Consider the following 18,622-nt stretch of genomic DNA (forward strand, 5'->3'; position numbering starts at 1 on the left):
CTTCAACATTCAGTTTGCCTGTAAGCATAGCAACGAGGTGGCATCCTCGCTGCGTGCCTCTACCGAGGGGGATGTAGTAGCGGGGTTGAACTCCCCGTTCGTATCTCCTCTCTCTTATCTCTCACCAACAAAAATTGATTGCTAATTTGATTTCATGTAATGAACTATGATTTTCCATTGATGCAGAGAAGGTGATTGATTGTTCATATGCCCAATGAGAACTGGCATTTTTTCTTAAGGTTTGATGTTACACTACGGCTAAAGTGTTTTAGTTGTTACAAGTTGAAAACTCCACAACAACCTATGAATGCAAGTTTCAATTTTGCTTGGGATAGTGGTGTGGGTAGACTTGTATTTCCCATGATTGTAGAAGCATCTAGGGAAGTAACACAATATTTATGTGAATTGTTGTCCGTTCCATGTGCATGTTTGATAAGTTCAAATTTTAATTTGAGATTTTTGACAAGATATAATAATAGGATTGCATTGTATAGATACATAAGTTCAGTACAGAGATGGTGATTCAGTTCATCTTTTGTATGCACAAGTTCATCTTTTGTATGCTTTTCAGTTCATCTACTTCTGATGGTGAGTCCGATTTCCTCTGTGTTTCCATCTTCATATAATAGAAACAAGTGCTTGTGGTTATGCTTCAGAATGAGCACCGTACTTTCACTTGGTTAACATAAAACAGGATGCATCGTGGATGTGTTCATCATAAAACAGGATGAAGTTTATGCTGCGTACACCTTTGCCTCTCCGTTGCTTCACTCTCAAAAACACGTGAATGTGCGGCTGTTTATTGCTTCTTGCTACTACTATTTTTGTAAATGATTTTGCGTGTGCACTCCGGGAGTGTTTTTGTTTCCGTGGGTCAGCTGCTCAACAATCTTGTACCGCCCAGTACATGTATTACTATTGGGAAGGCTCAAAAATCAGAACTCCACAAGTTCAACATGGTGTATGACACGAAGGAGATCATCGAGAGGGCGCGCCGCGGCGTCATGGGCTACATCAAGCACGCACTCACCCTCTTCGCCAATTTCGCCATTGTCCTCGTCGTGTCCTCATCATCGGGGTAAGCACCCTAGCCACCTTGGCTGACTACTCATCCTCCACCCACGGTTGCTAAAATTTGATTCATTTTTATATGATGTGATCCATTGAGATGGCTGACGGTGTTGTGTTCCATTGCAGCTCAAGAACGCAGGCGCCAAGTCCGAGGACAAGAAGAAGAGGAAGAGGAGGTCCTGAGAGTGTCATCTTTGCATCATAGATAACATCACCTCCGCTGCTAGTGGCACCACCACTGCTAAGTACAGTATGTAGTACATAGGAATTAAGCTGGTGCAGTAACTTGGTGCCATGCCACCCTTGTTAATTCACACTCGTGGGAACCTGCTGTGAGTTTGCTGCTGATGAAGCTTTTGCAGACGTCGTGTGTGTTCCAGATATCTTTTGTTCATGTTAGATAATCGAAACCTGAGACGATTTGGTTTGGTTTGCGAAGAACATGGCTACACTTCTTTGTGGTTGATCTAGTCTCATCGGTTATAACATTGTCACGTGTCTCATTTCTTTTGCACTATATGCCAGCTTCCTCTAGGTAAGTCCAACACATGTTTGGTGTAGCGTTTCTGTCTTGGTAGGTGGTGTTGAGCAGGGCCTGCCTGATTGTGATTGAGCAAGAGTAACTGAACTAAAATTTTCTACCGTTTCTGCACTTTTTAATGTTTGAACTACTGTTTCCATCAAAATTTTTGATCTAGTCTCATCGATTGTATGTTCAAACATGAAGTCTCAGATAAGTTCGGGAAAAAGCTCAAACAAAATAAAAAACCCATGAAAATTTAAATGGTAAAAGTTGAAGTCGCAAAACGCGAGAAGTCCAAAACATCGTAGCAAAAAAATTGAGTTAAAAAACACAAAACATTTTGTTTTCAAAAAATAGCATTCAGTTCAATGATAATGATATAATCCATGCAAGTTCGAGGACTATGAAAACCGTAAACCATTGAAAAGTTGCAAGGAAAAGCCATACCAAAAAAAAGTGAAGTCTAGTACTTTTTTCGGGACCATTCAAAATTACTCTATGAAAAAAATACCTCATCTGTACAAACACACACATAAATTAGTACGAGTGCCGCCGCGAGCACCGCCGTTGTTGCCCGCGCCCCAAATGTTGTAGCTTAGACGACTTCAGAATGTTTATCGTGTGTGCTCTACCGTCGTGTGCTAGTCCAAGAATTACTATCATCACATAAGTCCATGTATTACTACAATGGGAGTTCAAAAGAAAACCCTATAACACGCGCCATGCCCCGGCACCATGCTTGGGACGCGAAAAAAGCTCAAACAGAAAGAAAACCCTATATGAAAATTCAAATGGTAAATGTTTAGGTCGTAAAATGAGAGAAGTCCAAAACACCATTGCAAATAAATATTTTATTTTTGAAAAAAATGACATCCAGTTCAACTACATAAATCATGTAAGTTCGGGGACAATGATACCATAGATCGTTGGAAAGTTACGAGGAAAATCTTAAGGAAAAAACAGAGTAAAGTCTAGTCTATGAAAACCGCTCAGTACAAACCCAAAAATTGGAGATCAGTTCGAGTCCTCTATTTTCAGAATAATTTAAAATTAATATATGATAAATAGGAGTACTATAGAAGAAGAGAGAGGGAAATCAGCTGCAACAAACAAGCACCCCTTCATGGATTACAAATATCCAACATAGTGCCATTTCGTGATAACATCATAAGCCTGCTAGAAGAAACCTTCAAAGACAAAATGAATTGGCATCTAGAAAACTAATGTGCAAGATGAAAGGAACGTGATTTATACAGTGCTAAATAGTACACCCCTCTTCACTCATCCATGTATTTACAAGCGTGTAGTCGAAAATAAGCACGAGATGGCACAATAGTTCCTAATTTTTCCTACCCTAATCAAAAGAATTTAGGCCTAACTATAGCTAAGTTGGTACTCCATTATTGATCCCAATCAAGAGAGACTGAAGATCGAGCAGTAGTAACTCACATAATCTCATCAAGAGTCAAAAAGAGAATTGAAAAGAAGTTTAACTCATGATCAAACGGTTGTTCGTACGTCCGTAGTACCCCATCCCGTATGCATCTTTGGTTTTGCTCAGAGTCAGAGACTCAGAGCCAGAGCGCGCCGGCGTCCTTAAGTATGGGCACGAGCTCGCCGGAGATGTGCACGACCATGAGCCGATCGAGCCCACCGAGGTTCCTCCCACCGACGAACACCGCCAGCAGCGCGACGACGGCTTCGCCTCCAGCGTTCCCGGCCACCGATACAGCGAGCTCGGCCTCGTCGGCGACCTCGTGCACCGCGGGGTTCACCCCGAGCCCCTGCAACAGCCGCTTCACCACGTGGCTGAGGTAGCACCTGCGCCTCCCCACCACCAGCACCAGGCTCTCTGCCACCGCCCTTCTCACCACCTCCCCGCCGTCGCCCCTCGCCGCCGTGTCGGCGAGCCGTGAGCCCACCCTCCTGGCCGGCCGCGCCCTCGGCCTCGGCCTGCTCGGACTGCTGCAGGCACGCCGGCAGCCGGCCGGCGCTGTAGGGGATCGCTTGGTACATCTCGATCGGCCGAGCGACGTACGACGTGATCGAGCTCTTCTCTTTTCCGCTCGGTTCGCCGTTGCTGCGCCAAGTCCCCTGCCGCCATGGACGCGTGCTTCTCTGCTTCCCCTACGTTCTCTCATGCTCCCGTCGCCGCCTGCGTGTGGACTTGTACCGCCACTCTACCGCGTGTGCGCAAGGGCCGCAATGCAAGAGGCGCCCTGCTCCTTCCGCTTCTCGCCCACGCCATGGCGTGCGCGCTCCTGTAGAGAAAAATAGCTCAGAGTTTAGTGAGATGAAAATCATCAGTACAACCGTCTGAAACCATCAGTTCAAGTAAGGTAACAGAATAATATTCTGTTACGCGTAACAAAATAGCTTAGATGTATATATATATATAACAACACTATTTTAATCCTGGGATTAGAATAACTATTTGGTTCACGGTGCCTATATAGAGAGCGACCGAGGTATTCCTGAGATTCTAAAAACAAAAAGCCCATGCACAGGAACTCGATCCCCCCGACCCCGACCCACCTACCGTCCGTCCCTCACCTCCCACTCTCCCTCGATCCCAGACCCCGACCCACCTACCCATCAAAGATCCCGGAGCCACCCGTCGCCGGGGATCACCCGCACGCCGCCGACTAGAATCTAGCGCGCCACCGCTCACCAAGAACCTCATGTGCCGCCGCGAGTACTAGCACCCTCCCACTCCTCCACACGATTCGTCCCCGGCTCCCTCCAATCCAGCTTGCCGCCGGCCTCCATCCGCCAGCTTCCACAGGGCGGCGGCGCACGCCCACCAGTCGTCGCCGCCCACCAGCACGCCAAGCTTGGCGCCGCGGTTCCCATCGCCGCTGCGTGCCAAGGGATCCTGCGAACTCCGTTTGTTGCCTCTGCACCCCGGGCGGCAGCTTCCTCTTCCTACAGGCGGCCACGGTCCTCCATGGAGGACTCCCTCTGTCGCCTCTGCACGCCCTACCTCAACATCCCTCGCGTGTGACCTGCCTCGGCGCCTCTCATGAACTTTCCTGTCATCTCTTCCCAGTCTGCGGTTGCGCTCCTAGCCGCCTTGACCCACCATGCCCCACTGCCAAGCTCTTCGGGTTTCATTGGCGTTGCCGCGGGCAACCACGCGCACCTCCGGGCATGGTCGTGCGCCTCCCGTAACAGCTTCGGCGCAGCCGCGGCGGTCACAAGCACCTCCCGGCTGCAGTTGTGCGCCCCCATTGTACATCTTCGGCGCGTTGCGGTCAACCACGCATAGCCCTGGGTCGCGGTTGTCATCAGGGTCAGCTGCTACCACACGCAGATCCCCGACCTTCATTGCCTGACAGCGGCGACCTTCCTAGCGAGCCGTCAGCGGCCTTCATTGTGTGCAGCCGACCACACACAAAACTGCAGCGCTTCGCCAGTACTCACGTCTGTACGTGGCGTCGTCGCCGGCAGCCTACCACACACTGCCGCTCCGTTCCATCTCTTCCATGCATTCTACCTCCGCTCCACACTCCTGCCCCATGCTCTGCTGCTAATCCATTGCTGCTCACGAGTTGATTTGGGCAGACAAAGCCACAAAGGAGAAAAGAAAAGGGGTAACTGGAGAGAGAGCAAGCAAGTCTATCCTCGTTCTATGTGGTGACTGGACCTATGCCTCGATTCCTCCTGAATTGTTGCTTCTGCAATTTCTCTGTTTTCAGGTGAATTTTTGGCTTCTCTTACAACTGTTCACATATGTTTAGATTTCTGGCAGAAGTTCATGTACTGATTGGGTATGAGTTCACATATGTCAATTCCCAAGAGAGAAAAAAGACCAAAAAATGTGATTTCCAAAAAAAGTTGTGAATCACTACAGTTTTGTGTGTGAATGTGTACATTCAGAAAAATGCGTATGTGAATATAGGCTGCTGGACATGTCCAATACAATGTCCATTATGCAGTAGTGCAAAAGTACGTGTTTTTTTCAGGGGTTTTCTTACTCGTGTAATACTGTTTTTGCTATTTGGCCTTTATATCACTCGGAAAATTAATTGGTACATTTCTGAATGCTGGTACATGAAAAAATTGACTAAAAGACAAACATAAAAAACATCCTATAATTTTGAGGGCTTGCAAAAGAAAAAAATAGTATATAAAACAGTGTTTTGGAACCAAAGACAATTTCTGTCTGCCTCTGGGATCTGGTGGGGGATTGCTGGAATTCTGTCTATTTTGGGCCTAACCCAATAGCAGTTTAGAAATTCCTAATAAATCCTAGAGGCCCACTTAGCCCATTTGTGCAAGGCAAGGGATACTACTAAAGTTTAGTCCCACATTGCTAGTTGAGTGGGAGTTGGACCTCCTTATAAGGGAGGTTCTTTCCCCACTTGTACGAGCATGACAACAAGAGGGATATCCACACGCGTTCCTCCTCCGCCGCCCACCTCGCCACGCCATGCCTCGTCACGACGCGCCGCGGGTTGCGGGAATGAGCGGAGCCGATATCTAAACTTTTGCCATGCACTACGGGGATATGAAAGGTCACACGGAAGCTGAAAAGATTTTTTGCGAAAGTGGAGTTCGAATGCAAACGGCACAGCCCTTCGGCTGCTGGCTGTTCGCTTCGTCTCTGTCTCTTCGTTTCGCCTCCCGTCGTTGCCCTCTCGCCTCCTTCTCTTGCGCCTATAAAAGGGAGGTCGCTCCTCCCAGAGAGATGCACCAGAACCTCTTCCTCCTCTCGCCACAAGTTTCTGAGCACTGCGCTGCTGCGACGATCTTCCCCATCCCGGCTTGCGGCGTGCACCGCAGGTCGGGAAAGTAGGCCTCCGAAACCGCACCTTTTGAGTCCTGTACGGGAGAAGGGTGATAAGGTTTTTGGGGAGCGCTCAGCGCAACTACTGGCTGCTTCATCACGGACGATCCGGTCGCCGACGACTACTTCCCCGACGACGACTTCTTCCCCGACGTCCACGATCTCCTCGACGACATGGCAGGCGAGGACTTCGATCCCAAGTCCAGCACTTCCACTGCTGCTGTCCCGTACGTGTTCTTACTATTTCTGTTAGATGTCATGACATAGTTCTTTGCTCTACTTTCCGTCCTACATGTGTCCCGTTCTACTTCATATATGCAACTTCATCTAGTGTCTATTCTAGATGTGTTTAGTTCAAGTTCATATATGCAGATGCTCTTTACCTTCTCTCTGTCCAAACGCATGACTTGTTTTATCTCTACTATATTAGTCATGCTTTATCTAGTATTTCTGTTAATAAAATCATTCGGACGCATGACTTGTTTTATCTCTACTATATTAGTCATGCTTTATCTAGTATTTCTGTTAATAAAATCATTCGGTAAATTGCTCATATTTCCAACAGTCCAAAAACCTTATTATAGGCAATTTACGCCGAGTGGTTTTGCTGCTTCCATGAGACCTCCTATGTTTGAGGGTATCCATGATAAGAGGTGGCGCGTGAGAGCAGTCTTATGGTTTCAAACCATGAGTTGCTATGACGCCACTCTCGGCAAACCTGAAGGAGAGCTTGATGCTCAACAGGCACAAGCTTTTCAGAAAATGGATACTCTGTTTAAGGCTGCTCTCTTGAGTGTTCTTGGTGAGAACATAGTTGATGCTTATGCGTCAATTGATAATGGAAAAGATATGTGGGATGCACTCGAGGCCAAGTTTGGGGTATCGGATGCTGGCACTGAGCTGTACATCATGAAGCAATTCTATGATTACAGGATGACTAAAGTGCGCTCCATAGTTGAGCAAGCTCATGAGATACAGTCATTTTCTAGAGAACTTGAGCACTTCAGTTGTATGCTACCGGACAAGTTTGTTGCCAGAGGTATCATCACTAAGCTTCCACCTTCATGGAGGAACTTTGCTACCTTGCTGAAGCATAAGAGGCAGGAGTTTTCCGTCCAGGATCTCATTGGCACTCTTGATGTGGAAGAAAAGGCGAGAGCAAAGGACACACGTGCTCGAGGTATTGAGGGAGGATCTAGTGCCAATGTGGTACATAAGCAGAACTTCCAGCCCCACAAGTTCAAGAACAAGGGCAAGTTTGATGGAAAAGCAAAGTTTGATGGGAAGAACAAGGCTGTGCAACACACGAACTTCAAGAAGAAGAATGGCAAGAAGAAAGGTGCTTGTCATGTGTGTGGGGATCCTGATCATTGGGCTCCTAGTTGCCCTAATCTCTATGACAAGCGTCATCCTGGAAAGGGCGATAAGACCGCTAATGTTGTCATTGGAGACACTGACATAAAGGATGCTGGGTATGGTATATTTCCCACTATTCTTTCAGTATGTCATTCTCCTGATTGGTTGATTGACACGGGTGCTAATGTGCATGTATGCGGTGATATTTCCATGTTTTCATCTTATCAGACCACAGGGACTTCAACCGTGCTGATGGGCAACGGTTCAAGTGCTTCTGTTCGTGGTGTTGGCACGGTCGATCTAAAGTTTACTTCGGGGAAGATCGTGCGGCTGAAGAACGTGCATTATGTCCCCTCCGTCAATAAAAATCTTGTTAGTGGATCTCTTCTGTGTAGAGATGGCTACAAGCTTGTCTTTGAGTCGAATAAATTTGTAATATCCAAGTATGGAATCTTTGTTGGTAAAGGCTATGAGTCAGGAGGCCTGTTTCGTTTATCCTTATTAGACGTTTGCAATAAAGTTGTTAATCATGTTTGCAACAATAGTGAATCAAATGTGTGGCATTCGCGTCTTTGTCATGTTAACTTTGGTTGCATGTCGCGACTGGCAAAGTTGAACTTAATCCCTAGTTTCACCACTGTCAAGGGATCTAAGTGTCAAGTGTGTGTGCAAGCTAAACAACCTCGTAAGTCTCACACGACTGCGGAAACGAGAAATCTTGCACCACTAGAGCTCATACATTCAGATCTATGTGTAATGAATGGTGTTTTGACAAAAGGTGGAAAGAAATATTTCATGACGTTAATTGACGACTCCACTAGATACTGCCGTGTGTATCTTCTGAAATCTAAGGATGAGGCTTTGAACTTTTTAAGATCTATAAAGCTGAAGTGGAAAACCAACTTGATCGAAAAATCAAGAGGCTTAGGTCCGACCGTGGTGGAGAGTATTTTTCCAATGAATTTGATGCTTTTTGTGCGGAACATGGTATAATCCATGAGAGGACGCCTCCCTACTCACCTCAGTCAAATGGGGTGGCCGAAAGAAAGAACCGTACTCTAACTGATTTGGTTAACACCATGTTAGACACATCGGGTCTCTCCAAGGCATGGTGGGGGGGAGGCGATATTGACAGCATGTCATATCCTAAACCGAGTCCCCACAAAGAACAAAGAGATAACTCCATTCGAGGAATGGGAGAAGAAAAGGTTAAAACTCTCTTATCTGTGGACATGGGGTTGTTTGGCGAAAGTCAATGCTCCAATTTCAAAGAAGCCGAAGCTTGGACCAAAGACTGTGGATTGTGTTTTCCCGGGATATGCTTTTCATAGCACTGGCTATAGATTCTTGGTTGTAAAATCTGAGGTACCTGGCATGCATGTCGGTACGATCATGGAGTCGAATGATGCGACTTTTTTTGAAGATATCTTTCCCATGAAGGATATGGCTACCTCATCTAATCAGGAGATGCCTAGTTCATCGAATCAGGAACCAGTTACAATTACCGAACCTGCCATTTCGATGGAACACTTTGAAAGTCCTGTGGAGGAGAACAATGAAGTTCCTACTAGGAGCAAGAGACAGAGGACTGCAAAATCTTTTGGTGATGATTTTCTTGTGTATCTCATAGATGACACTCCCAGTTCTATTTCAGAGGCCTATGCATCTGAAGATGCTGACTACTGGAAGGAAGCGGTTCGTAGCGAGATGGATTCCATCTTGGCGAATGAAACCTGGGAGATAACTGATCGTCCTTATGGGTGCAAACCTATAGGATGCAAATGGGTATTCAAGAAGAATCTTAGGCCTGATGGTACTATTGAAAAGTACAAGGCTCGGCTCGTGGCTAAGGGTTATACCCAAAAGGAAGGTGAAGACTTCTTTGATACTTACTCACATGTGGCTCGACTGACCACTATTCGAGTTCTACTTTCACTAGCTGCCTCACATGATCTTCTCATTCATCAAATGGATGTTAAGACTGCATTCCTAAATGGAGAGTTGGACGAGGAAATTTATATGGAACAACCAGATGGGTTTGTACTAGATGGTCAGGAAGGAAAAGTGTGCAAGTTGCTGAAGTCTTTGTATGGACTCAAGCAAGCACCCAAATAGTGGCATGAAAAGTTTGAAAGAACTTTAACAGCTGCAGGCTTCATTGTAAACGAAGCTGACAAATGTGTGTACTATCGCCATGGTGGGGGCGAGGGAGTTATCCTTTGCTTGTATGTTGATGACATACTGATTTTTGGAACAAATCTGAATGTTATTAAGGAGGTCAAGGATTTCCTATCTCGTTGCTTTGAGATGAAGGATTTAGAGTGGCTGATGTCATTCTGAACATCAAGTTGTTGAGAGACTATGATGGTGGGATTACATTGCTTCAATCTCACTATGTGGAAAAGATTTTGAGTCGCTTTGGCTATAGTGACTGCAAGCCCTCCTCAACACCATATGATGCGAGTGTGTTACTTCGAAAGAATCGAAGAATTTCTAGAGATCAATTGAAATATTCTTAGATTATTGGCTTGCTTATGTACTTAGAAAGTGCTACAAGACCTGACATCTCTTTTGCTGTTAGCAAACTAAGTCGGTTTGTCTCAAAACCAGGAGATGTGCATTGGAAAGCTCTAGAGAGATTTTTGCGTTATTTGAAAGGCATTGCAAATTATGGAATTCACTACACCGGGCATCCAAAGGTGCTTGAAGGGTATAGTGACTCAAACTGGATCTCAGATGCTGATGAGATAAAGGCCACGAGCGGTTATGTATTCACTCATGGAGGTGGCGCTGTTTCTTGAAAGTCTTGCAAGCAGACCATCTTAATGAGGTCAACAATGAAAGCAGAACTCACAGCACTAGATACAGCTATGGTTGAAGCAGATTGGCTTCATCGGCTCTTGAATGACTTGTCGGTTGTTGAGAAACCTGTACCGGGTGTCCTTATGAACTGCGACAATCAAACTGCGATCACGAAAGTGAGCAGCTCAAAGGATAACATGAAGTCATCAAGACACGTTCAGAGAAGGTTAAAGTCTGTCAGGAAAATGAAAAACTCCGGAGTTATTGCATTGGATTATATCCAAACGTCTAAAAATCTGGCAGATCCTTTTACAAAGGGTCTATCACATAATGTGATAGATAATGCATCGAGGGAGATGGGTATGAGACCCACAATATGAGTTGTTCATAGTGGTAACCTATTCTTTGTGATCGGAGATCCCGTGAATTAGATGTGGAAGACAAGCTGTTGGTCAACTGAGAGGAGAGTATCCTTACTATTCACAATACCACTCCATGAAGATGCAATACTCTCCTAATCTGCATGGCAGGTTGATATATATCTTAATGTGTTCTAAGTGGCTCATTAAAGCAGAGATGTTATCCTACAGAATATCTTTTGAAGAACACACTTATATGAGTCTGATTGTCAAACGTCGCAATCTATGAGAGTAGGGTTCTCTCTAGTAAACTCATGAAAGGTCACGGAGTATGACGCATAAGCTCCACCCGCGGGGAAGACCCACGGTAGCCACGTATCGGTCAAGGCTTTATGTGAAGCTAGATTCGCAGAAAACTTGCAGTTCAAGGCCCAGTCCACTGTTCAAGTTGCTTACTAGTGTAGCATAGAGTTCTAGGTGGAAGTTCAACTTAACAGTCTCCACTGCAGTACCGGTATATAAAACAGTGTTTTGTAACCAAAGAAAATTTCTGTGTGCCTCTGGAATTTGGTGGGGGATTGCTGGAATTTTGTCTATTTTGGGCCTAGCCCAATAGCAGTTTCAGAAATTCCTAATAAATCCTAGAGGCCCACTTAGCCCATTTGTGCAAGGCAAGGGATACTACTAAAGTTTAGTCCCACATTGCTAGTTGAGTGGGAGTTGGACCTCCTTATAAGGGAGGTTCTTTCCCCACTTGTACGAGCACGAGAACAAGAGGGATATCCACGCACGCTCCTCCTCTGTCGCCCGCCTCGCCTCGTCACGACGCACCGCGCCGCGGGTTGCGGGAATGAGCCGAGCCGATATCTAAATTTTTGCCACGCACTACGGGTATACGAAAGGTCACACGGAAGCTGAAAAGATTTTTTGCGAAAGTGGAGTTCGAATGCGAACTGTGCAGCCCTTCGGCTGCTGGCTGTGCGCTTCGTCTCTGTCTCTTTGTTTCGCCTCCCGTCGTTGCCCTCTCGCCTCCTTCTCTTGCGCCTATAAAAGGGAGGTCGCTCCTCCCAGAGAGATGCACCAGAACCTCTTCCTCCTCTCGCCACAAGTTCCTGAGCACTGCGCTGTTGCTACGATCTTCCCCATCCCGGCTTGCGGCGTGCACCGCAGGTCGGGACAGTAGGCCTCCGAAACCGCACCTTTTGAGTCATATACGGGAGAAGGGTGATAAGATTTTTGGGGAGCGCTCAGCGCGACTACTGGCTGCTTCAGCACGGACGATCCGGTTGCCGACGACTACTTCCCTGACGACGACTTCTTCCCCGACGTCCACGATCTCCTCGACGACATGGCAGGCGAGGACATCGATCCCAAGTCCAGCACTTCCACTGCTGCTGTCCCGTACGTGTTCTTGCTCTTTCTGTTAGATGTCATGACATAGTTCTTTGCTCTACTTTCCGTCCTACATGTGTCCCGTTCTACTTCCTATATGCAACTTCATCTAGTGTCTATTCTAGATGTGTTTAGTTCAAGTTCATATATGCAGATGCTCTTTACCTTCTCTCTGTCCAAACGCATGACTTGTTTTATCTCTACTATATTAGTCATGCTTTATCTAGTATTTCTGTTAATAAAATCATTCGGACGCATGACTTGTTTTATCTCTACTATATTAGTCATGCTTTATCTAGTATTTCTGTTAATAAAATCATTCGGTAAATTGCTCATATTTCCAACACTAGCTACCGGTGAAAGCTGGAGAGGATACAGAACTGGCAGCAAAAAGCATGCGAGGAGCTGTGGACGCCGGAGCAGCCCACGTTGATGGATCCCACACGTACCGAACGCTTATACAAACTGTTTGTCACCAAGAACAACAAGAAGACAGATTTTCACCTCAACGGCCTGGACGGCGGCGTAAAAGTCGGAACAGAGGTCGGGATCTACTCCGGGTCATCAGACACAGACAACACCATATGGCAGCTGACTTCAGACGCCCAACCCTGCGCCCCCTGATGAGCTAGAAGGCCACCCCGTTGTGCTTTATCTGTTTGCTCAAGAATAAATTTTACATTATTATCCACCCCCTTGTTTAATTTCCTCTTTCGTCAAATTTGCCTTCGTTTTTAAGAACCTATACTACCTTCTTGTTGGTCCTGTAGCAATGTAAGCGCAACTGAGTTCATCTATATATGATATATATCATTATTTAATAATTGTTCTTGCTGGTTGGTCCAGTAGCAATACTAATGTCATTAATTAAGCACAACTGAGCTCGGCAATCAAGCTCTTGTAGAAAAATATCAGTAATCAAACTCCTACAAAAACCTCATTGGTCGAAAATTATCAAATACATCGGCAAAGCATTACTCGGTGGCACGCACTATTTCTTCTTCCAATCACCACAACCTCTCGCCCTACCTATTCTTCCTTTGGTCGCCTCAACCAACACATGGCGCTTGTACACATGCTAGCGCCGCCCACCTCATCACGCCTCCTTCACCAGCCAGTGCCACCAACATTCATCGCTTCTCCCCACCTTCCGGCGACACCATCCTCGATGCACGAACTAAATATATATAGATAGTTGATATATGCAACTCGATGTTCAAAAGAATGTGGTTTGTTGCCCTGGAACCTGGATTCCATGTTGGTTTCTTTACCTATTCCTGAGGTCCTTTACCTAATCCGATAGTTGATATATAGATAGTTATTCAAGTTGTATTACTATCAGATTTTTGCTTTGGTTTTCGCATTAACCATGGTGCCTTGAGGCTAACTACTACTCCCTCCGTAAAGAAATATAAAAGCGTTTAGATCACTAAGAAAGAAATATAAGAGCGTTTAAATCACTACTTAGTAATCCAAACGCTCTTATATTTTCTTTACGAAGGGAGTACTAAATTAATGGACATTTGTAGATACATTAAGACTGAGCACCTTCCCTGCCCTCTCAGGCCATCAAAGTCCCTGGCCATTCGATCCTCGCTTTTGAGCATGTTTGTCCGTCAGATTAGGTGTGAATTCCATGTAATCTGGCTTCGCTCTCTATTAACGATCGCTAACCATATTGAGCTGCTGCCCGGTCACGCGAAGCCAACAGGACAGGTGAGGGAGTCCTGGATTAGGGGGTGTCCGGATGCTAGACTCGTCGTCATTGAAGCCTGGATGAGGGCTACTGAGGGAGTCCTAAAACCTTTGGCCCGACTCTCGGACTATTAAGATACAAGATTGAAGACCTCGTCCCGTGTCCGGATGGGACTTTCCTTGGCGTGGAAGGCAAGCTTGGCAACACGGATATGTAGATCTCCTCCCATTGTAACCGACTCTGTGTAACCCTAGCCCTCTCCGGTGTCTATATAAACCGGAGGGTTTTAGTCCATAGGACGAACAACAATCATACCATAGGCTAGCTTCTAGGGTTTAGACTCTTTGATCTCGTGGTAGATCTACTCTTGTACTACCCATATCATCAATATTAATCAAGCAGGAGTAGGGTTTTACCTCCATCGAGAGGGCCCGAACCTGGGTAAAAACATTGTGTCCCTTGTCTCCTGTTACCATCCGCCTAGACACACAGTTCGGGACCCCCTACCCGAGATCCGCCGGTTTTGACACCGACATTGGTGCTTTCATTGAGAGTTGCTCTGTGTCGTTACCTTTAGTCCCGATGGCTCCTCCGATCATCAACAACGATGCGGTCCAGGGTGAGACCTTTCTCCCCGGATAGATCTTTGTGTTCGGCGGCTTTGCACCGCGGGCTAATTCGCTTGGCCATCTGGAGCAGATTGAAAGCTACGTCCCTAGCCATCAGGTCAGATTTGGAAGTTTGAACTACGCGGCCGACATCCGCGGAGACTTGATCTTCGACGGATTCGAGCTACAGCCAGGCGCGCCGCACTGTCACGATGGGTATGACCTAGCTCTGCCCGCATTAGCTTCGACCCTTAGCTCGGAGCCAACTACGCCGATCGAGGACGGGTGGCTAGACACCGCCTCGGGGGCTGCAGTCTCAACGGCGATCGAGCCGAACACCAGCCTCATCCTCTGCGAAGCCCGTGACTCCAAGGTGCCGGACTCTTTTCCGGACTCCGAACCTTCCGCGCCCCTGCCAATCGAATCTGATTGGGCGCCGATCATGGAATTCACCGCCGCGGATATCTTTCAGCACTCGCCCTTCGGCGACATCCTGAATTCACTAAGGTCTCTCTCTTTGTCACGAGAGCCCTGGCCGGACTATGGACATGCTCGACTTCGACTCCGAAGACATCGACGGTATGGACGACGATGTAGGAGACGAACATGAACCAGCGCCTATAGGGCACTGGAAGCCACCTCATCGTATGACATGTATATGGTGGATACAGCCAAAGAAGGCAATGGCGATGGAACAACAGGGGATGACCCCTCCAAGAAGCAACCCAAGCGCCGGCGTCAGTGGCGCCGCTCTAAGTCCCGCCAAAGCAAAAACGGTGATGCCGACATGGGAGATAATAACACCCCGGATAGTGCCGAAGACAATTCCCTCCAGCAAGATTCAGCGCAGGAGGATGGAGAAGCCAGCCCCCCTGAGAGAGCGGCAGACAGAGAAGAAGAGGATGATAATTACATGCCTCCCTCCGAAGACGAGGCAAGCCTCAGCGACGACGAATTTGTCGTGCCTGAGGATCCCGTCGAACAAGAGCACTTTAAGCGCGGGCTTATGGCCACCGCGAGTTGCCTTAAGAAAAAACAGCAACAGCTTAGGGCTGATCAAGACTTGCTAGCCGACAGATGGACGGAAATCCTTGCGGCCGAGGAATACGAACTCGAACGCCCCTCCAAGAGCTACCCAAAGCGCATGTTGCTACCCCGTTTAGAGGAGGAAGCATTTAAACCTACATCACCAGCGCATGATGCGGCTGACCGGCCACCTCATGGCCGCGACAGAGAGTCCTCCCGGCCCTCCACTCAAGCCGCACCCCGGCGTCGCTCAAAAAATACCAAGGCACGGGGAAATGCGCTAGACCTGCGAGATATGTTGGAAGACAGGGCAAGGCAAACAAGATCGATCTACGGATCGCGCGGGCGCCCCATGACACGCGATGATAACCGTCACGCCGGATACAGTAAATCCGGCCGGGTCGAACACAGCAGACAAAGCTCATTTGAGCTACGTCGTGATATAGCCCAGTACAGAGGCGCCGCACACCCCCTATGCTTCACAGATGAAGTAATGGATCATCAAATCCCAGAGGGTTTCAAACCCGTAAACATTGAATCATACGATGGCACAACAGATCCCGCGGTATGGATCGAGGACTATCTCCTTCATATCCACATGGCTCGTGGTGATGATCTACATGCCATCAAATACCTCCCACTCAAGCTTAAAGGACCAGCTCGGCATTGGCTTAACAGCCTGCCATCAGAATCAATTGGTTGTTGGGAGGACCTGGAAGCCGCATTCCTCGACAATTTCCAGGGCACTCATGTGCGACCACCAGACGCCGATGACCTGAGCCACATAATTCAGCAGCCAGAAGAATCTGCCAGACAATTCTGGACACAGTTCCTAACCAAGAAAAACCAAATCGTCGACTGTCCGGACGCAGAGGCCCTAGCAGCCTTCAAGCATAACATCTGTGACGAGTGGCTTGCCCGGCACCTTGGACAGGAAAAGCCGAAATCTATGGCAGCCCTCACGACACTCATGACCCACTTTTGCGCAGGAGAAGACAACTGGCTGGCTCGTAGCAATAACATGACCAAGAGCCCTGGTAATTCCGATACCAAGGACAGCAATGGCATGTCGCGTCGCAACAAGCACAAGCGCCGTGTTAACAGCGACAATGCTGAAGATACGGCAGTTAATGCTGGATTTAGAGTCTCTAAGCCCGGTCAGCGGAAAAAGCCATTTAAGAGGAACACTCCAGGCCCGTCCAGTTTGGACCGTATACTCGATCGCTCGTGCCAGATACATGGCACCCCCGAAAAACCAGCCAATCACACCAACAGGGATTGTTGGGTGTTCAAGCAGGCCGGCAAGTTAAATGCCGAAAACAGAGACAAGGGGCTGCACAGCGACGAGGACGAAGAGCCCCGGCCGACGAACAATAGTGGACAGAAGTGTTGGGGAACGTTGCAGAAAACAAAAATTTTCCTACGGTTTCACCAAGATCCATCTATGAGTTCATCTAGCAACGAGTGATTAGATGCATCTACGTACCTTGTAGATCGCGAGCGGAAGCGTTCAAAGAACGGGGATGAGGGAGTCGTACTCGACGTGATTCGAATCACCGAAGATCCTAGCACCGAACGGACGGCACCTCCGCGTTCAACACACGTACGGTTAGCGTAACGTCTCCTCCTTCTTGATCCAGCAAGGGGGGAGGAGAGGTTGAGGGAGATGGCTCCAGCAGCAGCACGACGGCGTGGTGGTGATGGAGCTGCAGTACTCCGGCAGGGCTTCGCTAAGCACTATGGAGGAGGAGGAGGTGTTGGAGAGGGAGAGGGAGGCACCAAAGGCCAAGGTAAGAAGTCCTCCATCTCCCCCACTATATATAGGAGGGCCAAGGGGGGGGGGGCGCCGGCCCTAGGAGATCTAATCTCCTAGGGTGGTGCGGCCAAGGGGAGGAATCCCTCCTCCCCAAGGCACCTAGGAGGTGCCTTCCCCTCCTAGGACTCTTCCCTCCTTGAAACCCTAGGCGCATGGGCCTCTTGGGGCTGGTGCCCTTGGCCCATGTAGGCCAAGGCGCACCCCCTACAGCCCATGTGGCCCCCCGGGACAGGTGGCCCCACCCGGTGGACCCCCGGGACCCTTCCGGTGGTCCCGGTACAATACCGATGACCCCGAAACTTGTCCCGATGCCCGAAATAGTACTTCCTATATATAATTCTTTACCTCCGGACCATTCCGGAACTCCTCGTGATGTCCGGGATCTCATCCGGGACTCCGAACAACATTTGGGTTACTGCATATACACATCCCTACAACCCTAGCGTCACCGAACCTTAAGTGTGTAGACCCTACGGGTTCGGGAGACATGTAGACATGACCGAGATCGCTCTCCGGTGAATAACCAACAGCGGGATCTGGATACCCATGTTGGCTCCCACATGCTCCTCGATGATCTCATCGGATGAACCACGATGTCGAGGATTCAAGCAACCCCGTATACAATTCCCTTTGCCAATCGGTATGTTACTTGCCCGAGATCCGATCGTCGGTATCCCAATACCTCGTTCAATCTCGTTACCGGCAAGTCACTTTACTCGTACCGTAATGCATGATCCCGTGACCAGAAACTTGGTCACTTTGAGCTCATTATGATGATGCATTACCGAGTGGGCCCAGTGATACCTCTCCGTCATACGGAGTGACAAATCCCAGTCTTGATCCGTGTCAACCCAACAGACACTTTCGGAGATACCCGTAGTATACCTTTATAGTCACCCAGTTACGTTGTGACGTTTGGCACACCCAAAGCACTCCTACGGTATCCGGGAGTTACACGATCTCATGGTCTAAGGAAAGGATACTTGACATTGGAAAACTCTAGCAAATGAACTATACGATCTTATGCTATGTTTAGGATTGGGTCTTGTCCATCACATCATTCTCCTAATGATGTGATCTCGTTATCAATGACATCCAATGTCCATAGTCAGGAAACCATGACTATCTGTTGATCAACGAGCTAGTCAACTAGAGGCTTACTAGGGACATGTTGGTGTCTATTA

At 47.8% G+C, this 18,622-nt stretch overlaps 1 pseudogene; it reads right to left on the reverse strand.

Annotated features, from left to right (window-relative positions):
• Window positions 1-3,165: 3,165 nt before the first annotated feature.
• LOC125525451 (monothiol glutaredoxin-S9-like) lies at window positions 3,166-3,610 on the reverse strand (annotated as a pseudogene).
• Window positions 3,611-18,622: the final 15,012 nt, after the last annotated feature.

This window comes from Triticum urartu, chromosome 7A (genome assembly GCF_056163025.1).
Source record: "Triticum urartu cultivar PI428250 chromosome 7A, HENAU_Tu73, whole genome shotgun sequence".
Classification (NCBI taxonomy): Eukaryota; Viridiplantae; Streptophyta; class Magnoliopsida; order Poales; family Poaceae; genus Triticum; species Triticum urartu.